Source organism: Leptodactylus fuscus, chromosome 4, assembly GCF_031893055.1.
Source record: "Leptodactylus fuscus isolate aLepFus1 chromosome 4, aLepFus1.hap2, whole genome shotgun sequence".
In the NCBI taxonomy this organism is placed as follows: domain Eukaryota; kingdom Metazoa; phylum Chordata; class Amphibia; order Anura; family Leptodactylidae; genus Leptodactylus; species Leptodactylus fuscus.
Genome location: NC_134268.1, coordinates 52,398,159 through 52,413,168, shown reverse-complemented (window position 1 = coordinate 52,413,168; position 15,010 = coordinate 52,398,159). Strand labels below are relative to the sequence as shown.

General features: G+C 43.6%; 1 protein-coding gene across 2 annotated transcripts in view; it reads right to left on the bottom strand.

Moving 5' to 3' along the window:
• The window catches only part of PDE7A (phosphodiesterase 7A), a 67,809-nt gene that overhangs the window by 43,422 nt on the left and 9,377 nt on the right, over positions 1-15,010 (bottom strand). The gene's annotated exons all lie outside the window — the stretch shown is intronic.

Genomic DNA, 15,010 nt, shown 5'->3' with positions numbered 1-15,010 from the left:
TCGCCCCTCACTGCCCAGCAATGACTGACCTGTGTAGCCAGCCTTTCTGACACTGCCGTATAGGTAGCTGAAACTAACAGCACCAATAGCTGGAATGGGAGGGGGGTGAAATACTGGCAAGGCTGAGCATGAATGGAAAGCATAACATTCCAACCCAGGAGGGCATGAAAGGGTTTCTTTAAGTTATATGCTAAGGAGCTGTTGTGTGTACCCCGAGCATGGGCACATCTGCTGGAGCACCTATATGTGTCTTTGGTAAACACTTGGGGACCCAACAAGCTATATATCTGAAGAAGCACTAAAGGGATTTTCTCCTCATCTGACACTTCTAGATCATCCACAAGAAGGGTCATAAATGTCTTATAGATGTGGGTTCTACATCTCTCTCAAGAACAGGCTCAAGAACCCAGTGACTGAAGAAGAGGTTGCAGAGCATGCACAAACCTCTCTACTCATTTCTGCAGAATGCTATACAGTAAGTGTTTTTGGCTATTTTCAGAGTTAATGGAGAGCTGTGCACGTGCAGACATCGCTCCATTCATGGTTGTGGTACAGGAGTCCTGACTGAAGTTCTCAAGATAGGAGTAGGGTGGCTTCTGACCTCAGCCTATGGACAGGTGTGAATGTTTTTAGAAGGCAGCAATTTTCCTAATCTTGATCATCCCCCTTATGGGTGCAAACCTGGACAAAACCCTAAAAAGTACAGTAAGTACGTCCATCCTAAGCACTGAGGAGAAGACTTTCAGCCAAGTACATAACAATAACATTACTCTCAGACATTAATACTTGCGGATAAATGTCATATACAGTAATGTCTAGACACAACAAAATTCATATTGACATTCCTACCGTACCACAAGTAATGCACACCAAGATTCACGTCTCTAGCCTGACCTTGGCATTAGATTTCTAAACTTCCAGGATTTATTGTAACACTAGATGTGATGATCAGGAAGACCTTGCCCACAAAAATGTTGTTTCCCCAGTAAACCTTAAAATATTCATCTACTGCTTAAGGAGGATCTGTCATGTGGTCATCAATGTGCGGTATTATATACCGCTATGAAGTTAACAGTGCTCTAAATTCAGCACCGTTTTGGTTTTCCTGGGATATGCCCCGCTGCAGGAGATATTGGTGCCATTAGTTTTGGCACCGATACTTTCCCATTGTCAGAACGGCGGGCATCACCATCATCCATGACGGTAGGCTGTAAGGCCCGACCTTCTGACAGCACACGGTCGGCTTTGTAACGGTAGCTCAATGACAGCATATGGGCTTTAGTTACAGGTAGCACATGGAGGTCACTCATGCGCCATTTTATGTGTTGGGGCTTTTATCAGCGAGTAAAAGAGAAAAAAGGTTCTCTATGTAAATTAGGAGGGTAAATTAAATCCCAAATCCCACCACCATTGTATAGACCCAGCCTATAGCACAAGAATAAGGTAAGTGCCTACACAGATACTCTTCACAACTTCTCAAAGACAAACAAAAGGAAAATAATCCCGGGATATTTTATAAGATTGACTCGCTCAAGCCAAGTCCTTAAAGCGGTCTTTAAAAAAAAAAAAAAAAGCAGGCAGAAGAATTCTTTGGCACTGTCAGAGTATTACGCTGAGACGAGATTAGTAAAGCCTGCTCTCAGGGTTGCTCATTTTATTTTTTCAATCAACCATGGCTGGGTCAATTTTTTCTAATTTAGTTATTGTAATTCAACCAAGGTTACTGCAATTACAGAAAGCCATGAATAATAAAACCGGGCCAGAATATAATGGTGCTGTGGGAACGGCTCACACTTACTAAACAGTTACCGGTATGTAGCAATAAAATACACACAAACCCCACACTGCCATACAGTACAAACACACACAAAAAAGGAAGTACTGTATGGCAGTGTTGTAGTAATAATAATAATAATAATAATAATAATAATAATAATATCGTCGTCGGGACACACAGTAATTTCAGAGATAACAGACAATTTTGTAAATGTCTTATTTCTTCAAAATTGCTCTGACCTTCCCTGTAAGGACCATAATAGAAAAATAAAATAAATTAAATAAAATAGAAAAGTGTACTTATGAAAGTAGTTTTGTAATTTATTTTTTTTTTGTCTTTGTTTTACACACAAAAAAAAAAAAAAAATAAAAAAAAAAAAAATAAAAAAAAAAAAAATAATCCAAACCTGTTGAGAGGTTGGTTGCAGGTCAGCTACAGCGATTTGCATGTAACATATTTATGCCGGGACTGTATTTTTACAGTCAAATCACAACGCTACAAAAGTTGCAGGTAAGTCACACAACTGGTTTAGTTGTGCGACATATGTTGCTCTGTAGCCTTAGCCTAAACTCACATGTTCAGATTAGCCGAACGATCCCCTTACACCAGACCTCTATCAAGTGTATGTTACCAAGGGTCCATTCGTATGGAGGAAAAATGGTGAGGAATTTGGTGTGGAATTTCAGCACAAAAATAAAAAAAAGAGTTTGTCTATACCCCATTAGACACACCAGTGTGAACAGCAGCTGAAGAATCAGAATGGAAGAATATTGGGAGATTCAATACAATGGGGCAAAACAAAAAGATCCTCCTTGTGCTGTCCTAGTCCTCTCATAGCAGCTCCTCCTAAAACACAGAATACCAATGCTGTCCTTGATCTGTCTTCATTTTCTGCGACAACTCTATCATAAACTGAATACCTCCTTAACTTCTGACATTTTCTTGCATAGGTAGGCTTTTTTTTTTTTTTTTTGGAGTCCAAAAATAAAACCTGTACCTCAAGGTCTTTGTGTTGCAATTGATGAAACCAGTTCACTGTACATGTAAGGACCTAGTCACACGATATTTGGCTATCCTTCTCTAATGGATACAGCGCTGCCGTCCAGTTGTCACCATTTCACATGGCAAGAGTCCTGGAGGAGGATTTTTTTTTGTAGTATAATGCAAGTCTATGGCAACAGGATACATACACTCACCGGCCACTTTATTAGGTACACCTGTTCAACTGCTCGTTAACACTTAATTTCTAATCAGCCAATCACATGGCGGCAACTCAGTGCATTTAGGCATGTAGACATGGTCAAGACAATCTCCTGCAGTTCAAACCGAGCATCAGTATGGGGAAGAAAGGTGATTTGAGTGCCTTTGAACGTGGCATGGTTGTTGGTGCCAGAAGGGCTGGTCTGAGTATTTCAGAAACTGCTGATCTACTGGGATTTTCACGCACAACCATCTCTAGGGTTTATAGAGAATGGTCCGAAAAAGAAAAAACATCCAGTGAGCGGCAGTTCTGTGGGCGGAAATGCGTTGTTGATGCCAGAGGTCAGAGGAGAATGGCCAGACTGGTTCGAGCTGATAGAAAGGCAACAGTGACTCAAATAGCCACCCGTTACAACCAAGGTAGCCAGAAGAGCATCTCTGAACGCACAGTACGTCGAACTTTGAGGCAGATGGGCCAAAGCAGCAGAAGACCACACCGGGTGCCACTCCTTTCAGCTAAGAACAGGAAACTGAGGCTACAATTTGCACAAGCTCATCGAAATTGGACAATTGAAGATTGGAAAAACGTTGCCTGGTCTGATGAGTCTCGATTTCTGCTGCGACATTCGGATGGTAGGGTCAGAATTTGGCGTCAACAACATGAAAGCATGGATCCATCCTGCCTTGTATCAACGGTTCAGGCTGGTGGTGGTGGTGTCATGGTGTGGGGAATATTTTCTTGACACTCTTTGGGCCCCTTGGTACCAATTGAGCATCGTTGCAACGCCAAAGCCTACCTGAGTATTGTTGCTGACCATGTCCATCCCTTTATGACCACAATGTACCCAACATCTGATGGCTACTTTCAGCAGGATAATGCGCCATGTCATAAAGCTGGAATCATCTCAGACTGGTTTCTTGAACATGACAATGAGTTCACTGTACTCCAATGGCCTCCACAGTCACCAGATCTCAATCCAATAGAGCATCTTTGGGATGTGGTGGAACGGGAGATTCGCATCATGGATGTGCAGCCGACAAATCTGCGGCAACTGTGTGATGCCATCATGTCAATATGGACCAAAATCTCTGAGGAATGCTTCCAGCACCTTGTTGAATCTATGCCACGAAGAATTGAGGCAGTTCTGAAGGCAAAAGGGGGTCCAACCCGTTACTAGCATGGTGTACCTAATAAAGTGGCCGGTGAGTGTAGATAACAGGATGGAACGCTTTAGGATCTCTATTTATTCTTTTTAAAAATAAAAAATAAGTAAAATAGCAGGGAATTTTAAAAGGAAGAAATAACATGGTGTGAACTTCGTCTTCTAAAGACCAATACTAGACTGCCCTAAAGAAATCCCTTGTCCCATCTTCTATACGCAAAGCCAATTCTATTTCGCCTAATCAATTGGTAAGAAACCTTTGTTCTTAAACTCCATCTCACGTTTGGCTCTTGGTTGCGGAAGTAATACTGTTCTGTGTATGCGTTTTATTTTATTACACCGCGGCAAGATCATTAAACATATAGGTTTAAGAGCTGGAAATTTCCACTGCTTTTAGTTTGTGTGTTGCGAGAGGTCAGTATTATGGTACAGCCAGTACTCTATAGGCTTGTTTTGCAATAAATTATAGGGGGGAGAAAAAAAAAAAAAAAAAAAAAAAGTTATAATTTTTTTCTGCATCTCATCTTGTACAAACATAAAGTGCAATTAAGAAATCATTAACCGAGTCTAGAACAATGAACATATTCATTACAGCAACTATGCCAGTTGTGTAGCTCAACTAAACACAAAAAGAGGGATAATCCTACCTACTGGCTTATCCTGTAGACCTTTGGGACCACATCAACCAGGAGAACAGTAGTCCCCAAATCACCCCAACAGTTGTGGTGCACCACGCAGGGTGGCGGTATCTGCTTCTTTAGTACTTTCCATAACTCCAATAACCTATACACATGCAGGGCCATCTCTGCCTGAACGGGGTAGTCATCAGTCACCTGGTGAGGGTCCCCTGTTCTCTACACAAGTACAGGTCCCAAAATCTGGAGTTGAAACTTCCACTTTTAGATTTCGTTCATATCTGCGTCGGAGACTCCATCACAGCATCTGCCTGAAGTCCTGCACAGAGGACTTTCCTTCACCAGTTTCAGCTTTAAAAACAGACGACACTTGTCGGACTTCATTATAGTCAATGTCAGACTGTGTGTGTTACTGTCATTTTAGCTGTCAACCTGTCCATTGTTCTGGCCCTCCTACGGACCAGGACAACGAGGAAATGCTAGTGTGAACCTAGCACAAGACTAGCCCAGGAGGTTCTTTCCCATGGTGTACATGGGGGGTCCAGGCTGGTGCCCTGGTCGTATGCTGCTGTAACACACTGAGTTTCCCCATGGTGGGACTATTAAAGGATTATCTTCTATGATCAGAACCTACATCTGTCTCGTGGGTCACGGCACCTCCTCCTTACAGCAGTGGAGTCAGACTATAGCACAGTGTATCAGATGAATGGGACTTCGCCTCCTGTAACCCCATAGAACAGCCAATTAAAAGGGCCACATTGTTTTGGAGAGTACAGGGGCCCCTTTATAGTTTTACGAGATGTATACAGATGTGCCTAGTAGTGACTCTACTGAGAGGGATTGAGTTGTACGAGCAGACACATTCACTACTAGATGCTGATGCAATGTCTTCCCGCCGCCAATGAGTGGGGGAGTTTGGCTCATATTGATAACCTATCCTAAGGAGATAAAGTACTGACTGTATAGTTTATCACTAATACCAATGACATTATATTTACCAAGCTTACATTACAATATGAAGGATATACTATAATCATTTAGTAGACCTGTACCAACAAAATGGGTTCAACTATTCCACACTAGTCCCCCATCAGAGGGATGGTCAGGCCTAACAGTAAACTAGTGCAATATGTTGTATAGGTAATGGCCGGCAGCTTATAAAATGACGGGAGGATTTGTGGATAACACATTAGTTTGTAAATCACAGGATAAGCCGCTCATGGCTTTATTGATGCATTAGGAAACAGCTGGTCCATTTATTATTCCGCTCAACTGTGCCAGCAGGGTCAAGGCACCGGCTCAGTTACTATTGTGGTGACAACTAGACACCGGCACTAATGTGGAGCATCTTTGGCAAATAGTGGCACATCCACTTGGGGGCTCAAATTTTTTCGATTTCCTAGACATGTGGTTGTGACTTCTCATGTAAAGGTGTGTGGCATAATAGGCGCCAAAACTGTGTAGTACATTATAGTAGTAATTCTGGCACAAAGCAAGATAACTAAAGGGTAGTATAAACCTATTATTATAAACTTAGTCTAGTCCAAAGATACGCCAGATTTATCACCCAGTAGCAAGCGGGGTGTGAAGTCTGGCGTATTTTCATACTGCATGTTTTAGTAAATCTAGGCCAAAGAGTCTCCAATAACAACCGTACTAGAGAAGTGGACATGTCACAGAGACCGCGAGAGCGAATTGTGAACAAGCAACAAGGCCGCTTCCAGAATGCCTAATTTATTTATTTTTTTGGTTTACTAAAGGGTTAACCAAAACTATTGCTGTATTAGTGCCCCCCAGGGGTAGTATTACCTGGGAAAGGGGGGGTGGGGGGGCTATTACCTGTGTTTGGCACTATTAAATAAATAGTGACCGCCCCCCCCCCACTTGATAATATTAGCTGTATTGGACTGTTCTTAGCTGTAGGGGTGGCACTATAAGGGCTAGTTCACAAGGGGACAAGCCCCACGCATTTTGGTCCTGATTCTGATGCGGGAAGCCAAAATGCGCCTGCCACGACTGTCGCGGCTTTCCCCTCTGGAGTAAGCTCAAATGAACGGGCCTAGTCCAAAGGGTGCTGTCGCGAGACAGACGACGGGGCTGAATCAGCTGCAGAGTCCGTTTGAAGAAAGGGTAACTCTCTTTTTTCCGTAAGTCGGAACATACCACTCACAGAAAAAAGAAAGCTAGTGGTCTACAATAACCTCTACTGTGAGGGGGCGGATTCTGAGGTGGATTGTGTGTCAGAATCCGGCCCCTCTTGTCCAGTGTGAACGACCCCTAACTGTAATAGTGCTCGAAACAGTGGAACAGCCGCTACTAATAGAGGTAAAGAGCTGGACTTGTTGGAGCTTGTGAAAGGTCCTCTTTAAGGCTAAGGCCTCACATTGCGGAAAAGCAGCTTTTTTGTTGCAGATTTTGTTGCAGTTTTCAAGCTAAAGTCAGCAGTGGATGGAGTAGAATGGAGAAATAAGTACTTTCTATAGATTACCAATTCCTTTTGCAGCCATTGTTGGCGTTGGCCAAAAAAAACTGAAAAAAAAAAAAAAAGCTGTGTTTCTGCAACGTTTCTGTCTTGCACAGATTTGGGGGCGGTTTGCAATGGGATGCAGAGATCGCAGCAGGATGCAGGGAAAAAAGAAGCAACCTGCTCGATCTTGTCATGGATTCGCGGCTAGAGACTCCCTCCTGGTTAGTTCCATTCATCCCGGGTTTAATAAGGAGTGCTGTATCGACATCCCATCGCGGCTAGACCATGGTGAAAACGTCGATGGTAGACATGAGCAAGTACTATTCCAAACGGTAGTTTCGAATAGCATGCACACATAGGAATGAATAGGAGCGGCCGGCGCGGCAGGACGCTAGCCCGGGCTGCGTCCATTCATTCCTATGGGAGCGTTTCGAATAGTACTCGCTCATCTCTAGTCAATGGTGGAAGATGAAGAGGAATGCCTCCTCATTTTCCGCCATGTGAACAGACCCTAAATGAGTGAGTACATGGTTGACATTTAGTCTATTTTACATATAATCAGCACACAAACCAAAAATACGACAGTCTGAATTAACCCTAAAGAAGAGAGAGACCTATCCTCCCTTCACCTAACATAGCTAAAAAAAAAAATACATAAAAACCTACACAACACAAGAGCTGCAGCTAGCTACACAAAAGGTCCCCGGTGTATTTGTGGTTGTCTCAGTTCCTCGGGCCGATCCCTCTAGAATATAAGATTTCTGCTACTATGGAATTCCTATTGTGTAGTGATGACATCAATGGTATCAGCGCAGTCAGACATGAAGAAAAGACACAAAATAACACGTGGAGACAGGGAGGGGGAGGTGGCGTTTTATCTCATTTCTGCCAAGATTTTCCTCTCTCAATACTTGATGTTTTTAATTTACAATAAAAAGAGGGATGTTAAAATAGAGCTTGCGTCAGCAGTCAAGAAAAATCTGTAGCAGAGACACCGGCGTCCTCCCCCACAATGATGTACTTCAGAGTTTCTCTTTCTTACAGCTTATTAATTATACATTTCACAACCTCAGAACTGGGCTCGAAAACCTGCATTTGCCTATTATATCAGCTCTATTGCTCCTGCGACTCATGTTCAGCCATGTTTACCCAGACGTGGGAACGAATATTAGAAGCTGGAGGAGGTAGGGCAGGGAGGGCAGATGTAAGTGGCAGCGCTAGGATATGCCAAGTGGAAGAAGATCAGTGTCTGGTGGAAATTCTCACCTTGACAACATGATGTCTGACGTCAGCGTTCTCTTCTGTAGGTTTCTGAAGAGCAAAAATACAGGCAGTAGCTGGGCCAATGCATAGCAATAAAACAGGAATATACCGGGCGACAACCACGGACCTGCTCACACCTTTGTAATATGCACACAAGAATCTGCTCCCTGCCCATGATAAAGGAGTATTCCAGGTCTTTTAGTTCTTTGACCCCTTTAAGACAGGTCATCAAGATCAGATAAAGGCTGGATTCACAACTGCATCAGAATCTCCATTTGGAGACGCCATTGCAGTGACTGTCGAAAATAGAGGAACAATAAAGTGCTGAAAGGCCACCCAACAGATCCCAATATAGTCAATGGAGTCAGTTGGGTACCATTAGTATCTGCTATTTTAGCAGTAAATGTGACACATTGTCGCAGACGTGAACATAGTGTAACCTGGTCTCAGATTACTAGCACCCCTACCGATCAGCTGTAAGGAGCCACAAGGAAAGCTCTGTGTACTGTATAACCATTGGGAAGCCAAGTCACATCCAAGAGAAGGGAATAAGGAGGACACTACCTTTCATGTCTGCCACACAAAGTACCCATACACAGTGGCACTCTCCTGCAAACAGTCAAAGGAAGGGGGTTCTGGGATTGTGAGATTGATGGGGGGGGGGGGGGGGAACCACACACTTTAAGTTACTGCCAAATGGTTGCTTTTGTCCCTCCCTACAGAGTTCGCACATTGCCTGTGACATGCCGGTACCATCTACAGTGTCCTTGTTCTGTATCTTCTACTACCCTACTCCACACTGGCAATAACCCAATGTCTATAGCGTCTGGATGATAATGCCGCATCTCCCGATGTGATGTCCAAGTAGTACATATACACTCACCGGCCACTTTATTAGGTACACCTGTCCAACTGCTCGTTAACACTTAATTTCTAATCAGCCAATCACATGGCGGCAACTCAGTGCATTTAGGCATGTAGACATGGTCAAGACAATCTCCTGCAGTTCAAACCGAGCATCAGTATGGGGAAGAAAGGTGATTTGAGTGCCTTTGAACGTGGCATGGTTGTTGGTGCCAGAAGGGCTGGTCTGAGTATTTCAGAAACTGCTGATCTACTGGGATTTTCACGCACAACCATCTCTAGGGTTTACAGAGAATGGTCCGAAAAAGAAAAAACATCCAGTGAGCAGCAGTTCTGTGGGCGGAAATGCGTTGTTGATGCCAGAGGTCAGAGGAGAATGGCCAGACTGGTTCGAGCTGATAGAAAGGCAACAGTGACTCAAATAGCCACCCGTTACAACCAAGGTAGCCAGAAGAGCATCTCTGAACGCACAGTACGTCGAACTTTGAGGCAGATGGGCTACAGCAGCAGAAGACCACACCGGGTGCCACTCCTTTCAGCTAAGAACAGGAAACTGAGGCTACAATTTGCACAAGCTCATCGAAATTGGACAATTGAAGATTGGAAAAACGTTGCCTGGTCTGAGGCGTCTCGATTTCTGCTGCGACATTCGGATGGTAGGGTCAGAATTTGGCGTCAACAACATGAAAGCATGGATCCATCCTGCCTTGTATCAACGGTTCAGGCTGGTGGTGGTGGTGTCATGGTGTGGGGAATATTTTCTTGACACTCTTTGGGCCCCTTGGTACCAATTGAGCATCGTTGCAACGCCAAAGCCTACCTGAGTATTGTTGCTGACCATGTCCATCCCTTTATGACCACAATGTACCCAACATCTGATGGCTACTTTCAGCAGGATAATGCGCCATGTCATAAAGCTGGAATCATCTCAGACTGGTTTCTTGAACATGACAATGAGTTCACTGTACTCCAATGGCCTCCACAGTCACCAGATCTCAATCCAATAGAGCATCTTTGGGATGTGGTGGAACGGGAGATTCGCATCATGGATGTGCAGCCGACAAATCTGCGGCAACTGTGTGATGCCATCATGTCAATATGGACCAAAATCTCTGAGGAATGCTTCCAGCACCTTGTTGTATCTATGCCACGAAGAATTGAGGCAGTTCTGAAGGCAAAAGGGGGTCCAACCCATTACTAGCATGGTGTACCTAATAAAATGGCCGGTGAGTGTAGATACAGTGGTCAAAAAGGAGAAGATGCAATACAACCCCATGTACAATGCAACTGAACGCTCCTATAAGTATCTATCGTGACTCAACTTGTAAAATGTATACTAGCGATAATACCCAGAGAGACCTCTGCCATACTACACAAACATGGTGTATATTCTGACAGCTGTGATGTCACACAACCTTACAAGACACCATAACTGAATGTGGCCATCTCATTGAGCCGAGAACCTCATTCAAGGAAAAACTCGTTCTGCTGCAATATCAGAAATAACAAACCCTTGAAGGTGACGGCAGACAAAATACTTTACTATGTTGTATAGACAAGTGGGCAGAGCAGATCTATTATGTTCTCCATACTCATTAGACTGGCATAGCCCAAACCTGCTGAATTTGAGTGTCCATCTAATGATATTGGGGAACATAGTGTTTGGCCAGAGGCCTTCTACCCTCTCCCAAACCAGAACAAATACAAATACATATCCCAGCCAAGACAAGTGTGGTGTGCAGTGGGACACTTTTTGGCCGACCCCAAGCTAAGGTGTATGTTTAAGTCCACTAAAAGCCCATGCCCACTCCATACAAGATATAAGTTGTACGAAGCTATAATACAGCACCTACAGCATATACAATATATACAGTCCAGTCATATTAATGCCCACCGCCTACTTTTGACATCAACGTTAAATAACCAATCGCAGAAGGCACGTGTCATCAGCCATCTGGGTGCACTTATCATTGTGGAAGGCACGATGGATCAACACACGTATGCATCTATCCTTGCGGACCATGTTCACCCCTACATGCGAAATGTTTTTCCTCATGATGATGGCATCTACCAGCAGGACAATGCAACCTGTCATAAAGTTCGCAGTGTATATGCGTGGTTCGAGGAGCACCAGGATGAGTTTACCATACTCCCTTGGCCAGCAAATTCCCCGTATTTAAACCCATTCGAGAATCTGTGGGACCACCTCGATCGGGTTGTTCGCGCCATGGATGCTCAACTGGGTAACCTAGCACAGCTGGCCACGAAACTGGAGTCTGCATGGCTCAACATCCCAGTGACCATCACCACAACATCCTCTCTCTTCCTGTACATCTCGCAGCGGTCTGCTCTGCCAATGTGGTAATTCTGGATTTCGACAGGTGGTCACATTAATGTGGCTGGACTGTGCATTTCCCATTATATCCAAAACTTGGATAAAAACTCCAGTTTCATTACTGTAGTATAAAGATACCCCATAGGCTACCATACACCACGTTATGACTAGAAGGACGTCACATGCCACCACATTTCTCTGCACTTCCTACCACCACTTAAACAAGACAAACGGCTTGTCTAATGATGGACAAAAATGGACCCCAATGACTACAATGGGATCTGTTTGGTATCCATTATTTTACGACCGATATCACCGAACCAAGAAAAAAAAAAAAAGTTGGGCTTGAGGGACTTTTTCCATCTGCAATTTCAGACGGACACCAATGCAGATGTGAACGTAGCCTCACAATGGCGTACAAACAGAAGGGGCGTATTCTACTCATTGGCACAGCAGTGTGTGTCTACAGCAGTGATTCCCAAAGTGGTCCAGGTGGACCCCAGGGGTCTCAGCCGCGATGCAAATTTCCATCATTAGATCTAATCTTCATATTTTTTGAGTTTTGGGAATATGGTAGAAATGTAGCAGCAGGGGGTCCACCGAAAGCAGTAACATTTTGAAAGTGGTCTACGAGAAAGCGTAAGCAGCTGGTGGGGAATCTCGGAAGTGCCAGAGCGATTGGTGAGAAAAGTATAATTTAATTTTTTTTTATAAATACTTGTACATTAGTGTGAGCTGCTTTACGGTAATATTTATTCACTGGACAGCAGCCTGTACAATAAAAGTTAAGCATGAATGATAAATGTGCATGTCGACAACGTACGCTACTTTATATTAACTACTTTATCTAAATGAGACCATAGCCAAAAAGATTGAGCGTGGAGAAGGGCGCACATACCATAAAGGCAGACTACGGCGCCGCCAGATAAAGGAGACCCAATCCCAGCTGATAATATCCCTTGATTTAATGGGTGTGAGGAAACCCTACAAGACAAACATTGGTTTTCATCTGTAATTACCTGATAAACTGCAATTTTACAAGAGCGAGACAGTCAGACCCATCAGAGCTGGTTTACATGAATACTGTATGTGCCGCTTCTCCCTACAAGAACAAACACTAAAAAATTTCTCAGAAGGAACGTGCAGTACGTGTACCTACTGTAATAGGTACAGTCAGATAAAACAAACAGACGCTAAGCACTTGGCACAGCGAGGAGACGTCTGGACACTAAATTTACTACCTGTAACTTTCAAGCTGGATTTACGAATTTCCAAAAACAGCCTGTGACAATTCACTGAGATTATACAGTGTATAAAATGTCTGTTCCCAGTCCAACCAAGTAGTCTTTCTGGTCCAGGTTATCAATATCAGATCGGGTAGGGGCGGCTTTAGAAAATACCACATGCACCCCTACAGATCAGCTGTGTGAGGCAGTCAGGCGAGTGCCACTTCTGCTTCACAAGCCTATGATGTCGGGTTCATCTATCACATGGGCATTTTGGCATGCAGTCTCATTCTAATTCATGGGCTCCAAGGAAAAAAAATAAATAAATAAAACAAAACAAGCATAGCCTCTACACAGTGTACAGTGCTGTCCTTGGTAAGCAGTTAAAGAGGACCTTTTGCCACCCTCACCCATTCAAGTTCTTAGCATTTGTTAATAAACACTGCTCCACTGACTCCAGCGCAGTTGGAATTTTCTCTCTAGCCCCCACCATTCCTGAGCAACAAGCGCAGTTAGTTTTGGTACCTGCTGTGCCATTTACGCTCAGTCATATCAAATGGGCGGTGTCAGGTAGGGGGCGTGATTTAGAGCTCCAATCAAAGGCAGCCAGTGTCAGAATTACACCCCTTGTCTGCTCCTGCCTGACACTGCCCTCCTGACAATACAGAGACTAAATAGCATATCAGCCACCAAAAATAACAGGATTGACTGCTCAGGAATGGTGAGGGCTAGAAATATTCCAACTGTGCCAGAATCAGTGGGGCACCAGTTATTAAATAATATAAAGATCTGGACTTCTTGGAAGGTCCTCTTTAAATTCAGCTAATCTCTGGAGGTGTTGGATCCCCACTAGCCTATTTCTGATTCACTATCCCAAGGAAAGATCTTTAGTCCCGGTAAAGCAGTTTAGGCCGAGGCCTCACACGGCACACGTATCTGCAGCAGGTCAATTTGATGACCTGTTCAATAGACTTGCTTTTCAATTGTTGCCATGCAAAGGTTGAAAACTGGCCCAGCTGGAGGGGTAAAAGCAGCAGTTTTTCATACCAGCAAAAAATAAAATGAATAAATAAAATAAAAACAAAATTCAATTAAATAATGCAAAGCTGTATTTAGAATTTTAAGTGGTACTTCTTTTTACAATCTTTTGATCGGTGGGGTCCAAGTCATCAAACGTCTACTGATCCGTGGGGAAGAAGCACTGACCTTTCTATGAATTCGCTCAGTTCTTAGAAGGGCAAAGCAGAAATGAACAGGATGAATTGGTACATTGATCAGATGAGTATTTATAACACCTAGTAATTGGTGGGGGTCTAAGAACACAAGTCCAATCTAAACATCTGGTTGCAGCTTATTCCCCCCTTTAAAAACACAGAGCGCATTTGTCGGACAGCCACCTGAAAGTGTATGGCCAGCCGCAGAGGATGACAGAAGAAGGTCCAGACGGCTGTAGGTGAATAAAACATTACTGAACTTTGGTTACCCCTACGATTTACCAATTCTTTTTACAAGTTTGGGAGAATTTCAACCAAAATATTTTCCAATTATTAACCCGATATCCATTGATGGAAGTCAAGTCTATGGGTCAATGGATCAAAGCACCCACTCTTATTTTTCTCCTGCTCAGACTCTGTCCGTGGCCATGGTCAGTCAGAAGCAGTAAAGATCCTCTAATCCGATAAACTAGTTCATGATTTCCTACAAATGTCAATAATTATATACTCGAGTATAAGTCGAACCGAATATAAGCCGAGGCCCCTAATTTAACCACAAAAAACTGTGGAAATTTTTGACTCGAGTATAATCCTAGGGGGGAAATGAGCATCTACTGGAAAATTTCAAAAATTAAAATGGTCGGAGTTTTTGGGTGCAGTAGTTGCTGGGTGTCTGTCTGCCCCTTCCCTGAGCTTGAGGACTGGGATTTTTTTCCCCCACTTGGAATTCAGCCTGGCTGAATATAGGGGATCTGCAGTGCTCCTATTAACCCCTTCCCGACGGAACAGGAGCACTGCAGATCCCCTATATTCAGTAGACCGGGCACTTTCAGACACAGGGTTACCTAATGTGTGTGTTTCACAGT